This window comes from Salvelinus alpinus, chromosome 3, assembly GCF_045679555.1.
Source record: "Salvelinus alpinus chromosome 3, SLU_Salpinus.1, whole genome shotgun sequence".
In the NCBI taxonomy this organism is placed as follows: Eukaryota; Metazoa; Chordata; class Actinopteri; order Salmoniformes; family Salmonidae; genus Salvelinus; species Salvelinus alpinus.
The window spans coordinates 47,169,176-47,187,689 of record NC_092088.1 but is presented as its reverse complement, the minus strand read 5'-3'; the positions used below and the strand labels follow the sequence as shown (position 1 = coordinate 47,187,689).

General features: G+C 41.8%; 1 protein-coding gene across 6 annotated transcripts in view; it reads right to left on the bottom strand.

Annotated features, from left to right (window-relative positions):
* LOC139570839 (bifunctional heparan sulfate N-deacetylase/N-sulfotransferase 2-like) overlaps positions 1-18,514 on the bottom strand; it is a 205,252-nt gene that overhangs the window by 129,441 nt on the left and 57,297 nt on the right. For 2 of the 6 annotated variants that reach the window (XM_071393069.1, XM_071393073.1), the window contains exon 2: positions 1,633-1,720. The exons of the other annotated variants lie outside the window; for them this stretch is intronic. The gene's annotated coding sequence lies outside the window, so the exon portion shown is untranslated. The remainder of the gene's footprint in view (positions 1-1,632; positions 1,721-18,514) is intronic. 6 annotated transcript variants of the gene reach the window in all.

Sequence of the window (18,514 nt, the reverse complement as noted above, 5' to 3'; positions counted from 1 at the left end):
TGCATTAAAATGGACAAGAAAAAGTAGGATTAGTTTTGCAAACGAAGCTTGCCCAATATAAATGCTCGTTTTTGTTGGCCATATCAAAACCTTTGCTCCTGTTTTTGAGTGTGAGTCAAGGCCCTGAACCGCGTAAGTCCACAACCTACACAAACACACTAGATATAGCCTAATGCCCCCAAGGGCAACAGTCCTATCAAGAAGAGGATTCGATAAACTGTGTCAGATGACAAGAGAACATTTTCATTTCATGTGAAAAACAACCTTGCACTAGAAAGCAACTTCCCATTTGCTGCCACAATCAGCTCATTTTCACACAGTGTGCAAGTTGGTTCAGCTCTGAAAAGGCACATAAGATGTATTTCAAGCCATACATCTGATAAGAGACCCAAATTGGATTTTGCAGCTTCTCAGTAATAACAGTGTGAGATCTTCGGGGGCGATTGCTGCAGCCCGCTTCGCAGTGTGGATTTGGGTGTCATGGCTGTGTAAACAATTACTCCATGGACTAAAAACATGGGAAGGAGAAGGGTGTCTAATGCAAGACCCCGTCCAGATCAGATATATCGCCTCAGAAATTAGCAGTGCAAGAAAAATGACTGGGATGCTTTGGTGACATCGACACTAAAACGTCATGCCTTTGCTGGGCCTCCGTGGTTTCAGTTCATTGCCTCTACTTTAACTATTGTTTAGATACACACGGCGAGGCGTGGCTTAACGTGACAACGTCCACAAGTAGGGTACAGTCGTAGGGTGCTCCCATTACTCCCATATAATTATCCTAACTTTGGCCTAATCCTAAACAAATTACTGACACTTTTGTCATTTCAATCAACTTTTTTTATTAACATACTTGGCTATCACAACAACGAATGATTTGTATGATACTTATTCTGCCATTCTAATTTGTTACCCAACCTGCTAAAACTGACAATAAAGCTAGTAAAACTGTCGCATTATACTTACTTCACTGTTTGTTTACCCATAGCTTTTTCGCCGGTTAGCTGACTGGCTAGCGAGAGAAGTTAATATCGATCGAATTCACTAGTCTTAGATATGTCGCGCAACTACTTCCAGTCTTTGCCTGCCCTTGAATGCTCTAGGTATTTAGAAAAACTTATTCTTGTTGGCTTGCCTATATGTCCATTCAACTTCCCGGAGAACAGCTGGTGAGACAACCCTACCAATGGCCCAAAGTAGCCTATGGTGATATCTACACCTACTTGGTGGAATCTCTAGGTTTGCATAAATATCCACATGCAGAGGAATATTATACAGTTGAAGTCTGAAGTTTACATACACTTAGGTTGGAGTCATTAAAACTCGTTTTTCAACCACTCCACAAATTTCTTGTTAACACACTATAGTTTTGACAAGTCAGTTAGGACATCTACTTTGTGCATGACACAAGTAAGTTTTCCAACAATTGGTTATAGACAGATTATTTCACTTATAATTCACTGTATCACAATTCCATTGGGTCAGAAGTTTACATACAGTAAGTTGACTGTGCCTTTAAACAGCTTGGAAAATTCCAGAAAATGATGTTATGGCTTTAGAAGCTTCTGATAGGCTAATTGACATCATTTGAGTCAATTGGAAGTGTACCTGTGGATGTATTTCAAGGCCTACCTTCAAATGAAGTGCCTCTTTGCTTGACATCATGGGAAAATCCAAAGAAATCAGCCAATTTCCAAATGCCTTAAGGTGCCACGTTCATCTGTAGAAACAATAGTATGCAAGTTTAAACACCATGGGACCACGCAGCCGTCATAGAACGCAGTCTCCTTCCTGAGCGGTGTCTCCTAGAGATGAACGTACTTTGGTGCGAAAAGTGCATTTCAAACCCAGAACAACAGCAAAGGACCTTGTGAAGATGCTGGAGGAAACGGGTACAAAAGTATCTATATCCACAGTAAAACGAGTATTATATCGACATAACCTGAAAGGCCGCTAAGCAAGGAAGAAGCCACTGCTCCAAAACCGCCATAAAAAAGCCAGACTATGGTTTGCAACCGCACATGGGGAGAAAGATCGTTCTTTTCAGAGAAATGTCCTCTGGGCTGATGAAACAAAAATAGAACTGTTTGGCCATAATGACCATCATTATGTTTGGAGGAAAAAGGGGGAGGCTTGCAAGCAGCATCATGTTGTGGGGGTGCTTTGCTGCAGGAGGGACTGGTGCACTTCACAAAATAGATGGCTTCATGAGGTAGGAAAATTATGTGGATATATTGAAGCAACATCTCAAGACATCAGTCAGGAAGTTAAAGCTTGGGGGCAAATGGGTCTTCCAAATGGACAATGAGCCCAAGCATACTTCCAAAGTTGTGGCAAAATGGCTGAAGGCCTACAAAGTCAAGGTATTGGTGTGGCCAACACAACGCCCTGACCTCAATCCTATAGAAAAGTTGTGGGCAGAACTGAAAAAGCACGTGCGAGCAAGGATGCCTACAAACCTGACAAGTTACACCAGCTCTGTCAGGAGGAATGGGCCAAAATTCACCCAACTTATTGTGGGAGGCTTGTGGAAGGCTACCCAAAACGTTTGACCCAAGTTAAACAATTTAAAGACAATGCTACCAAATTCTAATTGAGTGTATGTATATTTCTGACACACTAGGAATTTGATGAAAGAAATAAAAGCTGAAATAAATAATTCTCTCTATTATTCTGACATTTCACATTCTTAAAATAAAGTGGTGATCCTAACTGACCTAAGACAGGGAATTTATACTGGATTTATAATGTATACCGAATTTATACAAATCCACTTTTTATAGGATTACATGTCAGGAATTGAAAAACTGAGTTTAAATGTATTTGGCTAAGGTGTATGTAAACTTCTGACTTCAACTGTAGCTGTTATTTGAACAGACACAGCTCACTAGTTCTTCCTACAAGCTAACTTTTTATGCAATACGCATAGCTAGTTAGATACTACTGGTGGTGAAGTGCTTCGAACACACAAATGTATCGAGTAACCGGAGCTCACAGCTATGACTGTACCCTACTCGGGGGCGTGGTCACGTTAACCCATGTCTCGCTGTGTGTATCTATCGTTGCTTCCCCTTGTACAGTTTCTGCACATAATTCCTAAATTTGCATTGCTATCCAACACAAACGCACAAACGCTAGCTAGCAGGCAGCTGTTTAAGACTTCGCTGTGTCATATGAGAGACTGCCGACTCTCAAAATGTCAACCCCCCTCGGAGGCCATGTCTAGACTTGACAGTTCATGCAGCTTTAGTATTCTGATCATATACAATACCAGTTACAAATTTGGACACACCTACTCATTCAAGGGTTTTTCTTTATTTTCACTATTTTCTACATTGTAGAATAATAGTGAAGACATCAAAACTATGAAATAGCACATATGGAATCATGTAGTAACCAAAAAAAGTGTTAAACAAATCCCTATTTTCTATTTGAGATTCTTCAAAGTAGCCACCCTATGTCTTGATGACAGCTTTGCACACTCTTGGCATTCTCTCAACCAGCGTCATGAGGTAGTCACCTGGAATGTATTTCAATTAACAGGTGTGCCTTGTTAACTTCTTATGGCTGCAGGGGCAGTATTGAGTAGCTTGGATGAAAGGTGCACAGAGGTGCCCAGAGTAAACGACCTGCTCAGTCATAGTTGCTAATATATGCATATTATTATTAGTATTAGATAGAAAACACTCTGAAGTTTCTAAAACTGTTTGAATTATGTCTGTGAGTATATGGCAGGCAAAACCTGAGAAGTTCCACTTCCTGTTTGAATTTTTTCTGAGCTGGCAGATTTTCAACCAAGCTCTCATCGAAATTACAGCGAGATATTGATGAGTTTTCACTTTCTACGGCTTCCACTAGATGTCAACAGTCAATAGAACTTTGTCTGATGACTCTAATGTGAAGGGGGGCCGAAGGAGACAGGAATTAGTCACCACTGCCACGAGCTGACCATGCTTTGACCACGCGTGTTCACGTGAGAGGCAGCTCCATTTCATCGCTCAACTGAAGTCAATCTAATTGTCCGGTTGGAACGTTATTCAAGATGTATGTTAACAACATTCTAAAGATTGATTCAGTACATCGTTTGACATGTTTCTACTGACTGTTATGGAACTTTTGGACATTTCGTCACGTTATAGTGGACGCGCTTTGTGACTTTGGAATTGTTTACCACACCAAACGCGCTAACCAAAGTAGCTAAGTGGACATAAATAACGGACATTATCGAACAAATCAAGCCTTTATTGTGGACCTGGGATTCCTAGGACTGCATTCTGATGAAGTTTATCAAAAGAAACATTTATCATGTATTTTCTGGTTTCTGTTTACTCCAACATGGCGGCTAATTTGGCTATTGTTCTGAGCGCCGTCTCAGATTATTGCATGATTTGCTTTTTCCGTAAAAAAAAAATGAAATCTGACACAGCGGTTGCATTAAGGAGAGGTATATCTATAATTCCATGTGTATAACTTGTATTATCATCTACATTTATGATGAGTATTTCTGTTGAAACGATGTGGCTATGCAAAATCACTTGATGTTTTTGGAACTAGTGAATGTAACGCGCCAATGTAAACTCAGATTTTTTTATATAAATATGAACTTTATCAAACAAAACATGCATGTATTGTGTAACCTGAAGTCCTATGAGTGTCATCTGATGAAGATCATCAAAGGTTAGTGATTAATTTTATCTCTATTTCTGCTTTTTGTGACTGCTATATTTCGCTGAAAAAATGGCTGTGCTTATTGTGGTTTGGTGGTGACCTAACATAATCGTTTGTAGTGCTTTCGCTGAAAAGCATATTTGAAATCGGACACTTTGGTGGGATTAACAACAAGATTACCTTTAAAATGATATAAGACACATGTATGTTTGAGGAATATTAATTATGAGATTTCTGTTGTTTAAATTTGCGCGCTGCACTTTCACTGGCTGTTGTCATATCGATCCCGTTAGCGGGAAGCAGCCATAAGAAGTTAAAAGTTAATTTCTGGAATTTCAAATAAAATACAATTTAATTGGTCACATACACATATTTAGCAGATGTTATTGCGGGTGTAGCGAAATGCTTGTGTTCCTAGCTCCAACAGTGCAGTAATATGTAACAAATCACAACAATACACACAAATCTAAAAGTAATGGAATTAAGAAATATAGAAAATATTAGGAAGAGCAATGTCGGAGTGGCATTGACTAAAATAAAGCAGAACAGAATACAGTATATACAGTGGGGAGAACAAGTATTTGATACACTGCCGATTTTGCAGGTTTTCCTACTTACAAAGCATGTAGAGGTCTGTAATTTTTATCATAGGTACACTTCAACTGTGAGAGACGGAATCTAAAACAAAAATCCAGAAAATCACATTGTATGATTTTTAAGTAATTAATTTGCATTTTATTGCATGACATAAGTATTTGATCACCTACCAACCAGTAAGAATTCCGGCTCTCACAGACCTGTTAGTTTTTCTTTAAGAAGCCCTCCTGTTCTCCACTCATTACCTGTATTAACTGCACCTGTTTGAACTCATTACCTGTATAAAAGACACCTGTCCACACACTCAATCAAACAGACTCCAACCTCTCCACAATGGCCAAGACCAGAAAGCTGTGTAAGGACATCAGGGATAAAATTGTAGACCTGCACAAGGCTGGGATGGGCTACAGGACAATAGGCAAGCAGCTTGGTGAGAAGGCAACAACTGTTGGCGCAATTATTAGAAAATGGAAGAAGTTCAAGATGACGGTCAATCACCCTCGGTCTGGGGCTCCATGCAAGATCTCACCTCGTGGGGCATCAATGATCATGAGGAAGGTGAGGGATCAGCCCAGAACTACACGGCAGGACCTGGTCAATGACCTGAAGAGAGCTGGGACCACAGTCTCAAAGAAAACCATTAGTAACACATTACGCCGTCATGGATTAAAATACTGCAGCGCACGCAAGGTCCCCCTGCTCAAGCCAGCGCATGTCCAGGCCCGTCTGAAGTTTGCCAATGACCATCTGGATGATCCAGAGGAGGAATGGGAGAAGGTCATGTGGTCTGATGAGACAAAAATATAACTTGTTGGTCTAAACTCCACTCGCTGTGTTTGGAGGAAGAAGAAGGATGAGTACAACCCCAAGAACCCATCCCAAACGTGAAGCATGGAGGTGGAAACATCATTCTTTGGGGCTGCTTTTCTGCAAAGGGGACAGGACGACTGCACCGTATTGAGGGGAGGATGGATGGGGCCATGTATCGCGAGATCTTGGCCAACAACCTCCTTCCCTCAGTAAGAGCATTGAAGATGGGTCGTGGCTGGGTCTTCCAGGATGACAACGACCCGAAACACACAGCCAGGGCAACTAAGGAGTGGCTCCGTAAGAAGCATCTCAAGGTCCTGGAGTGGTCTAGCCAGTCTCCAGACCTTAATCCAATAGAAAATCTTTGGAGGGAGCTGAAATTCCGTATTGCCCAGCGACAGCCCCGAAACCTGAAGGATCTGGAGAAGGTCTGTATGGAGGAGTGGGCCAAAATCCCTGCTGCAGTGTGTGCAAACCTGGTCAAGAACTACAGGAAACGTATGATCTCTGTAATTGCAAACAAAGGTTTCTGTACCAAATATTAAGTTCTGCTTTTCTGATGTATCAAATACTTATGTCATGCAATAAAATGCAAATGAATTACTTAAAAATCATACAATGTGATTTTCTGGATTTTTGTTTTAGATTCCGTCTCTCACAGTTGAAGTGTACCTATGATAAAAATTACAGACCTCTACATGCTTTGTAAGTAGGAAAACCTGCAAAATCGGCAGTGTATCAAATACTTGTTCTCCCCACTGTACATATGAAATTAGTAAAGCAGTATGTAAACATTATTAGTGACCAGTGATTCCATGTCTATGTATATAAGGCAGCAGCCTGTAAGGTGTAGGGTTGAGTAACCGGGTGGGAGCCGGCTAGTGATGGCTATTTAACAGTCTGATGGCCTTGAGAAAGAAGCTGTTTTTCAGTCTCTCGGTCCCAGCTTTGATGCACCTGTACTGACCTCGCCTTCTGGATGACAGCAGGTCAGGTGAACAGGCCGTGGCTTAGGTGGTTGGTCCTTGATGATCTTTTAGGCCTTCCTGTGACATCGGGTGCTGTAGGTGTCCTGGAGGGAAGGCATTGCGGGCGGTACAGTTGCCGTACCAGGTGGTGATACAGCCCGACAGTATGCTTTCAATTGTACATCTGTATAAGTTTGTGAGGTCTTAGGGGCCAAGCCAAATTTCTTCGGCCTTCTTCGGTGTCTAAACTGAGGAGAAATCCACACACAATGCTTCCCTGACCACCTCCTGAAGTGGTCAGCCAGACCTGAACACAATCAGACCACAAAGCGACTTCTGTGCATCTAGACCAGTCTTTTCAATGCAAACTTCATGAAAGCAGAAATCACATGTAACTGTCAAGTGTAGACAGTACCAGAGGAACACAGACACCAGCAAAGAGACGGCCCACAGTTGTCATGGGAACCGCAGCCAAATAGACACACAAACTCTCCGAGCAAAGCACATTCACACTGAACAACATGACCAGAAGAATAAATACAAAGTGTCACCCGGAGAAGTGCATAGACCTGCATTTTCTCTCAGGGATGGGACCGTAAACAGTGTTACATTTATGATTTGTGTGAGATAAAGGGCTGATAATTCTATTCAAGGTAACAATAATTAATACATCTAGGCCATCTCCCAGGGGCTGCTGGGGACACAGCACATGGGCCATCTGAATGGGAGGGGACTGCTGGCCTGGGCTCTGTTGTGGTGAATTGAGCACAAGCTCTATGTCAACTGCAACTCCCACAGTTCTCATTGGCAGACTACTCTTCCACCCACTCACACAGACTACTAAGATCTGCTCTGCAGAGAACCACAGGTAAGGAGAGATGACATTCAGTTCCCAGAGAGAGAAAGATTAGAGAGAGAAAAAGGAATGTCAGTTCTCATAGTTATAGGCTTTCTGATTCTCCTTCTGCCCATGCTTTATTCTACAGACTGTAGCCTCACAAACAAACACATAAAACCTTTCAATGCTCGCTTTTACGGACTGCCGAGGTCCCAGGTGAGGTGAGGCATCTACAGACCCTAAGCAAAATAGATCCACACTCAGTAAACAATTTCTATAGCAACGACACCAGTCATCTCCAAGTTGCAGGAGGTTATTTGGAGCACCTCACACACAAGGGCTTTTCAACCTAATGATTACATTCCGATTAATTCCTGTAGGGCTGAAACAGAGAATTATAGAGAGAGAGAGAGCTTTTTCCCTCTGCTACACATGGATATCCATGGAAACCAACTGATTTAGGCTTGATTTATGCCTCTAACAGCTGGGGGGGAAGGACCAACAAGACTGGTCTCCCAAACCGTAGAAAACACATTATTGTACATGCCTGACTGACCACCACCAACACACACAGGAAAGCATACAGCGCAGCTTGACAATGCTCGATCAGTTGCACATTATAGAACCACTCCAGAAGAACAATGCGGTAAATACCAACGAGATGATGCTAACGCCTCTTTATTCTGCCTCTCCCATTTCAGAAACAAATATTAACTGTTGCTCCCTGGTCCTGGTCATGAACAAAACGAGAGTGGAGACAGAAGAGGAAGAGTGCAGAGGGGAGTGATAGAGGAGATGGATCTGCTTTTCTAAAAAGGAATCAGATGTAATTCAGTCCTTTCTATATATTTTGTTCTCAGACTATTCGCCAATGCACAGACCTGTCTCTCTCCGTTATCGTTCGCCCCCCAGTGTACCCAGTCTCCCCGAGCCACATCCCCCCCCCCCATTATACAGTCCTATCTGCCACAGGAAATTAAACTTCCATGTTTGGGCCTCGCAAGAAAGCAGGCCTCTACTCTAGGGCCGGGATGATACTGTACAGTTAGTATCGTGCCAAGGAAACAATGAGCAGATTTAACTTATTTAAGAAAACAGCCCTAATGTTGGACATAAACATCATTGTTGTCATCCAGAGACAATGTTTTTCCCAAGCTAAAGCACACCATATTTTACATTCAGCAGGTTTGTAAAGGTCCAAAGACTTTGGTCTGCTGTGTGCTTTAAAATTTTGACATGAACAAAAAAAAAATTGCGATACGGGTGGAATTAAAATAATTGAAATGGATGTCGGTCAATTAGTTGCTTGAAAACCGAAAAACAACAGACATTCCCCGTTAATCGCACAGCACTAATGGAAAAACACATGCTTAATCACACAAACAGAATTTCCACCTGCTGATAGACACACACAACTGAAAAGTTGAAAGGAATAGGAGAGTGACAGCGCAGGGACTGAACATCAGACACACAATCTGGGGAGAATGAAGCCATTTCCAAAGCAGATTGTACTTGAAGAGTTCTGAAGTAGAGAACTAGAAACTAAATGGGTTGGGGCTGTTCAAATACCCTACAGGATGCAGGCTGCTATGGCTGTATACCGTAGCCAACAAAGCCTAGTCCGGCAGAGGGAGAGATAACGTCAGGCAGTGCCGCAGACTCCAGCCCGGCCCGCCATACAATGGGCCCTATCTTTCATGTCCTCATTAAGATAGCGCTCCAGCAATTAAACTCTCAACTTTCATGTGAGCGCCTGAGAAAGAGGGGAGGGAAAGGAGGGTGAGAAAAATGTGGGAGAAAATCATTTTGGTAAAGAATAGAAAATTGGGGTCGGACTGATCGAAAGCGGGATTGAAAGTTAGTTTTCCAAGTTTCGAGGGAGGTGAAAATGACTACATGGAGCAATAGAGGAGAGGGTACCAACTGGAGAAGATTGCGGAGGCAAAAATAAATATAAGAGAAATACATTTCCCACGAGTCGAAGTGTGTTGGTTCCAACTGGCATCTCGTTACTTTGCTCTCTGGGCGGCAGGGATTCTATTAACACAACAGTTGACTGAGACACAGAGGAGAGCAAGATTGGGAGAGAACAGCAGGGATAGGAGAGACACAGAGCATTCCAGGTTGAACAGGGGAGAGAGATGAATTGACAACAAAAAAGAAGGGAGAGCAGGCTTGGGCGATATACCGTTTATACCGTATACCGGGGTATTTCGAAATACCAACGGTATGATTTTCAATATCCCCTTGCTGGGGCTGCGGGTGTGTGTGCTAAGCCATTGCTTATAAACTATAGGTTAAGTATAACTATAAGAAACCTAAGATGTGTCAAATTAATAATATCCAGCTCAGGGCTACAGATATGCATTTGGTTTGCTAACTTGCTAGCTGAGTGGCTAGATGTCAAGATCAAGCGTCTTGGTTACAGCAGAGACATTCAATATTCTCCTGGATGAAGATTCCTGTTGCCTAAACTGTTTTGTGCGTCAAACATTTTTGTAAATTATTATTATCATCATCATCATCTTTCGATAATACCGTATACCCCGGGATGGTATAGAAACGGTATGAACTTATGAAAATCTGGATACAGCTTAACTCTAGGAGAGAGCTGTGCTGACTGAGCTTGAGTGGGGTTAAAAGTAAGAGAAAAAGGGGGCACCACACAAGCTAAAAGGCCGCACCCCTTTTCTTTGTTTAATATTATTAGCCTCCTCAGTAATCCTGGTCTATCGACATGCCTTGACACATCAATGGCTGATCAGATCACTCGCTGTCCAAATCTGGAGGAAATGGCAGTGAATCGTCTGACACGACTGGGTATTGGCAGAAGAGGAGCTCACATCACACAGAAAGGGACGGCTGAAATCAATCACACTCCCTAACCCAGTGTGTGTCTGTCTACAGCGTTAAGGAATTCAAACACCATCACAAATATGGATTCCTAATACACAAGATAAACCAAGCAGACAATCATGCAACTGTAGGCCCTTGCTCTCCAGTGTGGTTAATCTGTTTATTAGCTCCAGCAGATTAATCACAGCTGGCTGAGAGGCCCACAATGACATCATGATTTAACTCTTAGACAACAAACACATAGCTATGACATACAATGCAGTGCCTGGAGAAACACATTGTATGTTCCTGCCTTTGAACTGGAGAAAAGCACTGTGGTGAGTATGTAGATATGTAGATTATATCTCTGGCCTATTTGAATTCTATTTTATTTCACACATGCATACAGACAGTGCATTCGGAAAGTATTCAGACCCCTTTGACTTTTTCCACATTTTGTTACGTTACAGCCTTATTCTAAAATGGATTAAATACGTTTTTCCCCTCATCAACCTACACACAATACCCCATAATGACAATGCAAAAACAGGTTTTTATAAATGTTTGCAAATGTATTCAAAATAAAAAACAAATACCTTATTTACATAAGTATTCAGACCCTTTGCTATGAGACTCGAAATTGAGCTCAGGTGCATCCTGTTCCCATTGATCATCGTTGAGATGTTTATACAACTTGGAGTCCATCTGTGGTAAATTCAATTAATTGAACATGATTTGGAAAGTCACACACCTGTCTATATAAAAGGTCCCACACTTGATAGTGCATGTCAGAGCAAAAACCAAGCCATGAGGTGGAAGGAATTGTCTGTAGAACTCCGAGACAGGATTGTGTCGAGGCACAGATCTGGAAAAGGGTAACAAAACATTTCTGCAGCATTGAAGGTCCCCAAGAACACAGTGGCCTCCATCATTCTTAAATGGAAGAAGTTTGGAACAACCTAGAGCTGGCCACTCGGCCAAACTGAGCATTCGTGGGAGAAGGGCCTTAGTTTGGGAGGACACCAAGAACCCGATGATCACTCTGACAGAGCTCCAGAGTTCCTCTGTGGAGATGGAAGAACCTTCCAGAAGGACAACCATCTCTGCAACACTCCACCAATCAGGCCTTCATGATCGAGTAGCCAGACAGAAGCCACTCCTGTGCCAAGCTTGTAGCGTCATACCCAAGAAGACTCGAGGCTGTAAACGCTGCCAAAGGTGCTTCAACAAAGTACTGAGTAAAGCATCTGAATACTTATGTAAATGTGATATTTACATTTTTCACAAATTTCAACAAACCTGTTTTTGCGTTGTCATTATGGGGTATTGTATATAGATTGATGAGGGAAAAAATAAGGCTATAACGTAACAAAATGTGGGGAAAAAATCAAGGGGTCTGAATACTTTCCGAATGCACTGTGTACACTAGTGATGTGTGGGGGGGAAATAGATAGTTACACACACACACGGTCTAACTGACGCTTGGACGTTGGGAGAGAGAGAGAGTGCTTTTCCAACCTCCACAAAGACGGAGGCATTGGCGTGAAATCCACTCCATGAGATCTGAATTTTAATTTTAGTTTTCTTCCTGGGCTGTTCTCTTTAATGAGCAGTCAACAATAAAAAACTGACAATGAATTTTCCAACTGTGCACAGTAAGTAAAATAAAAGTCCTTAGGGAGGAGAAAAGCAGCAGAAAAAACACAGCTGAGCTTCTGCCAAGTACTCAAAATTATGTGATTTTCACAGCTGAGAGGGAGAGCGGGGAGAGATGGAGACCGGCATCAGCAGCGCCAGGCCCATGAGATGCCAGCACAAACAAGTGACACACACCCAGGCTTCCCAATACTGATACACAGGCAGAGGGTTACCCAACTGGGCCTCACATAGGCCTGCAAACAAACTACAAAAATAAGTGAGACTGTGGCCTCAAGTACACCCCCTCAACACCAACCAAGCAAAAAGGAGTCTCCCAAAAAATATATATATATTGTATATAATATACAGGCCTAGACAGCAACAGCTTACTTCTCCAACTTTTTAGTCCACCAGCCACTGTGGCAGGTAAATGAAAAAAATATATACCAGCCACTCACTTCTTAAAAAGGCTAAATATTTTCCCCTAATAATTAAAATAAAAAAATAGAAAATAATTACCATGCTTTATAATGTTTCTAAAACAAGAAATGTATTAGCAAGAAGTAATGTGGTATATTGCTAAATTTCATTTAGAGCGCAGACTAACATTGAAAAACAGTAAATAGCCCAGAAACACTTTGTCGACTTGAGTAAATTATACCAACTTTTATGCCTGCATCGAGCGCCTCCTAAAATTAATCTATCAGCACAAGGGGTGTGAACGTTTCAACTAAAATTGGGATCGTTAGCGTAAAAAAAAATCCCTAATCGAAAAACATTGGTTTAAGTTTTATTCCCTCAAAATTAAAATCTAAGTGCAGTAATCACAAAACTACCACTAACAGTCCCTGATCATCCTCATCATCATAAAGGGAAAAATAACAATTCAACAAATACCTAACGTAACAATGCAGTAACGTTAGCAGGAGGGAAAAAAGGCAATTTTCTCTCCAGTTTATTAACCGGAGCTGTAAAAACGAGGGAAAGAGAAGCAGAACAGCAGTTCAAGCAGGCAGCGGGAGAGGGGCTATGCGGTGTGCGTCTGTGAGTGACGAGGGGAGCAGGGAGGGGGAGAGAAATAGCAACCAAGTCGACTCACACTGGTAGACTAACTTATTGCTAGTTATTTATCATCTCATCTGATTACATAGTACCTGTCTTGACTGCATCAAACCGAAAGTAGCTAGTTAAGCTAGGTTTGTTCCACCTTAAAAAAGCACAAGAAATAGGATTGACACCCACCATCTCAGATTGTTCTGAAATCATCTCTATAGTTAGCTTTCCTGAAACATTTTGTTGAAATATAATTTGATCTCTGAGAAATTAAGCTAATTCATTGCACCCAAATTGGCCATTTTAAATGATAAGATTCAAATAATTCAATAAATATAGTACTCAACTTCCGATTTGGACCAAACTTCTTCCTTCCAATGAGTAAGACATGAGGAATCCCCCCAAAAAATGTAAACGCCACCCACGGACCCCCCCGACGATCTCTCAAATGTTTTTCCGGCACTGAGCAAATTTCAGATCTGCTGAGCGCAAGATTCTGTGCAACTTCCGGTGAGCGTTTGCTGTGAACACTGAGGCTGTACCCTCTATGTTACAGTTATAACAGTGGCCAAGTAGGCTACTGTGGCTATTTGATGATAATGTAGGTCTACAGAGTGGCCTACCAACAAAAACAATGGAGAAAATGCATCCCATACCATTTTAACATGGAAATAGCTTTTCTATCATTCAGCCTACAGTAGCAGCCAATGTGTGGTGTTCAATGTAGGCCTACATTCTATTGGATTTAGGAGGGAAAAAACCATGCAGGGCTTGACATTAACCTGTTTATCCACTTGTCCTTCCGATCAGGAGGTGACTGAAAATGTTATGTTGTTTGATGCAAGAAACTACTTTACAAAATATAATTAATAAATTATTCCCATACCAATTTTGCTATCCTCTGCCTATTGGTTACTTAGCTTATTCAAGCCTGTCTCAAAATACAACACTGCCCCAAAATACCCAGTGCATTCGGAAAGTATTCAGAATCCTTGACTTTTTCCACATAATTACGTTACAGCCTTATTCTAAAATTGAAAAAGAAAAAAGAAATCATCACACAATACCCCATAATGACAAAGCTAAAACAGGGTTGTAGAAATGTTTAAAAATTATTTATACAAAATCCCAAATACCTTATTTACAGAGGTATTCAGACCCTCAGATGCATACTGTTTCCATTGATCATCCTTGATGTTTCTACAACTTGATTCCACCTGTGGTAAATTCAATTGATTGAACATGATTTGGAAAGACACATACCTGTCTATATAAGGTCCCACAGTTGACAATGCATGTCAGAGCAAAAACCATGAGGTCGAAGGAATTATCCGTAGAGCTCCGTGACAGGATTGTGTCGAGGCACAGATCTGGAGAAGGGTACAAAAAAATGTCTGCAGCATTGAAGGTCCCCAAGAACACAGTGGCCTTAAATGGAAGACGTTTGGAACCACCAAGATGCTTCCTAGAGCTGGCCAACGGCCAAACTGAGCAATAGGGGGAAAAGGGGCTTAGTCATGGAGGTGACCAAGAACCCGATGGTCACTCAGACAGAGCTCCAGAGTTCCTCTGTGGAGTTGGGAGAACCTTCCAGAAGGAAAACTATCTCCACAGCACTCCACCAATCAGTCCTGTATGGCAGAGTGGCCAGCCGGAAGCCACTCTTCAGTAAAAGCCACATGAAAGCCCGCTTGGAGTTTGGCAAAAGGCATCTAAAGACTCACAGCCCATGAGAAACAAGATTCTCTAGTTTGATGAAACCAAGATTGAAATCTTTGTCTTGAATGCCAAGCATCGCGTCTGGAGGAAACCTAGCACCATCCTTACGGTGAAGCATGGTGGTGGCAGCATCATGCTGTGGGGAATGTTTTTCAGCTGCAGGGACTGGGATACTATCCAGGATCGAGGGAAAGATGAACGGAGCAAAGTACAGAGAGAACCTTGATGAAAACCTGCTCCAGGGCGCTCAGGACCTCAGGCTGGTGTAAAGGTTCACCTTCTAATAGGACAACAACCCTAAGCACAAGTCTCTGAATGTCCTTGAGTGGCCCAGCCAGAGCCCAGACTTGAACCCGATTGAACATCTCTGGAGAGACCTGAAAATAGCTGTGTAGCGACACTCCCCACCCCACCTTATAGAGCTTGAGAGGATCTGCAGAGAAGAATGGGAGAAACTCCCCAAATGCAGGTGTGTGAAGCTTGTAGCGTCATACCCAAGAAGACTCGAGGCTGTAATCGCTGCCAAAGGTGCTTCAACAAAGTACTGAGTAAAGGGTCTAAATACTTATGTAAATGTTTCATTTAAAAATATACATTTGCAAAAATGTCTTAAAACCTGTTTTTGCTTTGTCATTATGGGGTATTGTGTGTCGATTGATGAAGGGGAAAAAATAATTTAATCCATTTTATAATAGGGCTGTAATGTAACAAAATGTGGAAAAAGTCAAGGGGTCGGAATACTTTCCGAATACACTAACACAGCCTCCTGCAGAAAATAAATTATTTACCTAACTTGCTTTTCAAAGATGGCTAGAAATGCACACGTTTTGTGCTCTTGTAGGAAGCAACCAATCCCACATTGTTGACTAGAAATGAGCTATAACTGGGCTAATAACTCACTTACTAGCAAAGAACATGAACAAATGTACACACCTGGCTATATGCAGCATTTACTTTGATCTCAAAACAAGCGCATCTACTCGCAACCACTCATGCTGTAAACACAGTCCAGTACAAAGTGAATAGCACAGATCCATATATGGCAATTGTCTATTTGCATATAGGGATACTGCAGCTCTGATTGGTTATTGCGCACCGGTTTGTGTAGAGTATGGGCCTGAGTCGTGCCTGTCAATGCAATAGAATTCTACTCCAATGCCCTCTGCCTACAAGAAAATCTCTTGCATAGTTAGTTTTGTTATGTGGCATTGAAAGTGGCTAATATTGCATTGACAATTCGCACAGTAGAGGGAAACATTGATAGTGTTAACTAAAGGGGGAAAACTAGAAAGTTGAGTCAAGTTCAATCTCGTGCCACTAGATGCCACTGCTCCTGCTAGCCCGCCACCATTTTATCCATTTTGCTGGTCTCCTGTGTTTATTAAATAGATCAAAACATTTCCTTTGCAACTTTGGGTACAAAACCAATAGATTTGGCTCATGATTAAAATAAATTGTGGCCATCCTCACAATTCAAGCCAGTCCTCCATGAAAGAAAATCAGTTTGTCAAACAGAGAACTGATACTGAACACTGTGTACAAAACATTAACAATATTATGCCCTCAGAACAGCCTCAATTCGCCTGGGCATTGACTCTACAAGGTGTCAAAATCGTTCCACAGGGATGCTGGACCAAGTTGACTGCAATGCTTCCCACAGTTGTGCCAAGTTGGCTGGATGTCCTTTGGGTGGTGGACCATTCTTGATACACACGGGAAACAGCATTGCAGTTCTTGACACAAAATGGTGCACCTGGCACCTACTACCATACCCCTTTCAAAGGCACTTAAATCTTTCGTCTTGCCCATTCCCTCTGAATGGCACACATACACATGTGTCAATTGTCTCAAGGCTTTAAAATCCTTCTTTAACCTGTCTCCTCCCCTTAATCTACACTGTGTCCTCCCCTTAATCTACACTGATTGAAGTGGATTTAACTAGTGACATCAATAAGGGATCATAGCTTTCACATGGTCAAAACATGTAATGGAAAGAGCAGGTGTTCATAATGTTTTGTACAATCAATGAAAACGGTATAAGGGTGGCAGGTTGCTTAGCAGTTAGAGTATTGGGCCAGTAACCAAAAGATTGGTGATTCGAATACCCGAGCCCACAAGGTGAAAAATCCTGTTTGATGTGCCTTTGAGCCAGGCACTTAACCCTAATTTGCTCCAGGGGCGCCATGTTACTATAGCTGACCCTGTAAAACAACACATTTCTCTGCATCTATCCGGTGTGTGACAATACATTTGATTTATTACATATTTTTACTGGTTGTTGGGGTGGGATTGGCATGGACTGTGAGTGGTCCGGTGGTGGCTTTTGAAAAAAAAAATGGGGGGGGGGGGGGTTCCTCATGTCATTGGTAGGAAGAGATTTGGTCCAAATCGGATGTTGGGTACTATATTTATTGAACATGATCAGAATCCTATAAATTAAACTGGCCAATTTGGGTGCAATCAATTAGCTTAATTTCTCAGATAACATATTATTTCAGCAAAATAATGTTGTTTCAGGAATGCCACACATTGAGGCTAATGTTAGCTAGGCTAATTGAGACTACATAACTTCAACTGTGGGCTTTCACCCCTTCCAAATCAAATCAAATGTATTTATATAGCCCTTCTTACATCAGCTGATATATCAAAGTGCTGTACAGAAACCCAGCCTAAAACCCCAAACAGCAAGCAATGCAGGTATAGAAGCACCATTCAGATTATTAAGTAGCACACTACCTGTTGGCTCATGGTGTTATTTAACTTTGATTTCTGTCATTTTAATCCCATTTTCCATTGATTAGATATCTAGATATCTCCTAATAACTTTATGACTGCAGCCTAGTGCTATATGACTGCTTAAATGTTCTGGGAAATTATCCATTTGTCACATCCCTAATCAGCACTTCACTCACAGTGTGTACAGCTCCCCAGACAGGCAGTGTTGTTGCACGCGGTAGGATATAGGATTCGTATTAATTTGTGAGATTAGCAACTATGAAACAAAAACGGCAGAAATACTTTGAAAACAGCTACTGCAACATTTTTCTGCTAAAATGCGCAACTCACACTTGTTCATAATTTACTTTTGCCTATTTTTATTCGAAAATGTGAATGTAATGCTCACACTGTAGAGCCCTGCAAATTGACCACCCGCCAACACGGCTGAAATTTACATTCTTACCTAAATCTACCAGAGAGGGACTGAGAACACAACTTTACCAGGAAAGTTGACTGAGAACACATTCTCATTTACAGCAATGACCTGGGGAATAGTTACAGGGGAGAGGACGAGGGATGAATGAGCCTCGTTCATCACCCAAGCCACACAGCCCAAGATCCCAGCATGTTTTACTCTTCCCGTTAAGACTACCACCACACAAAACACACA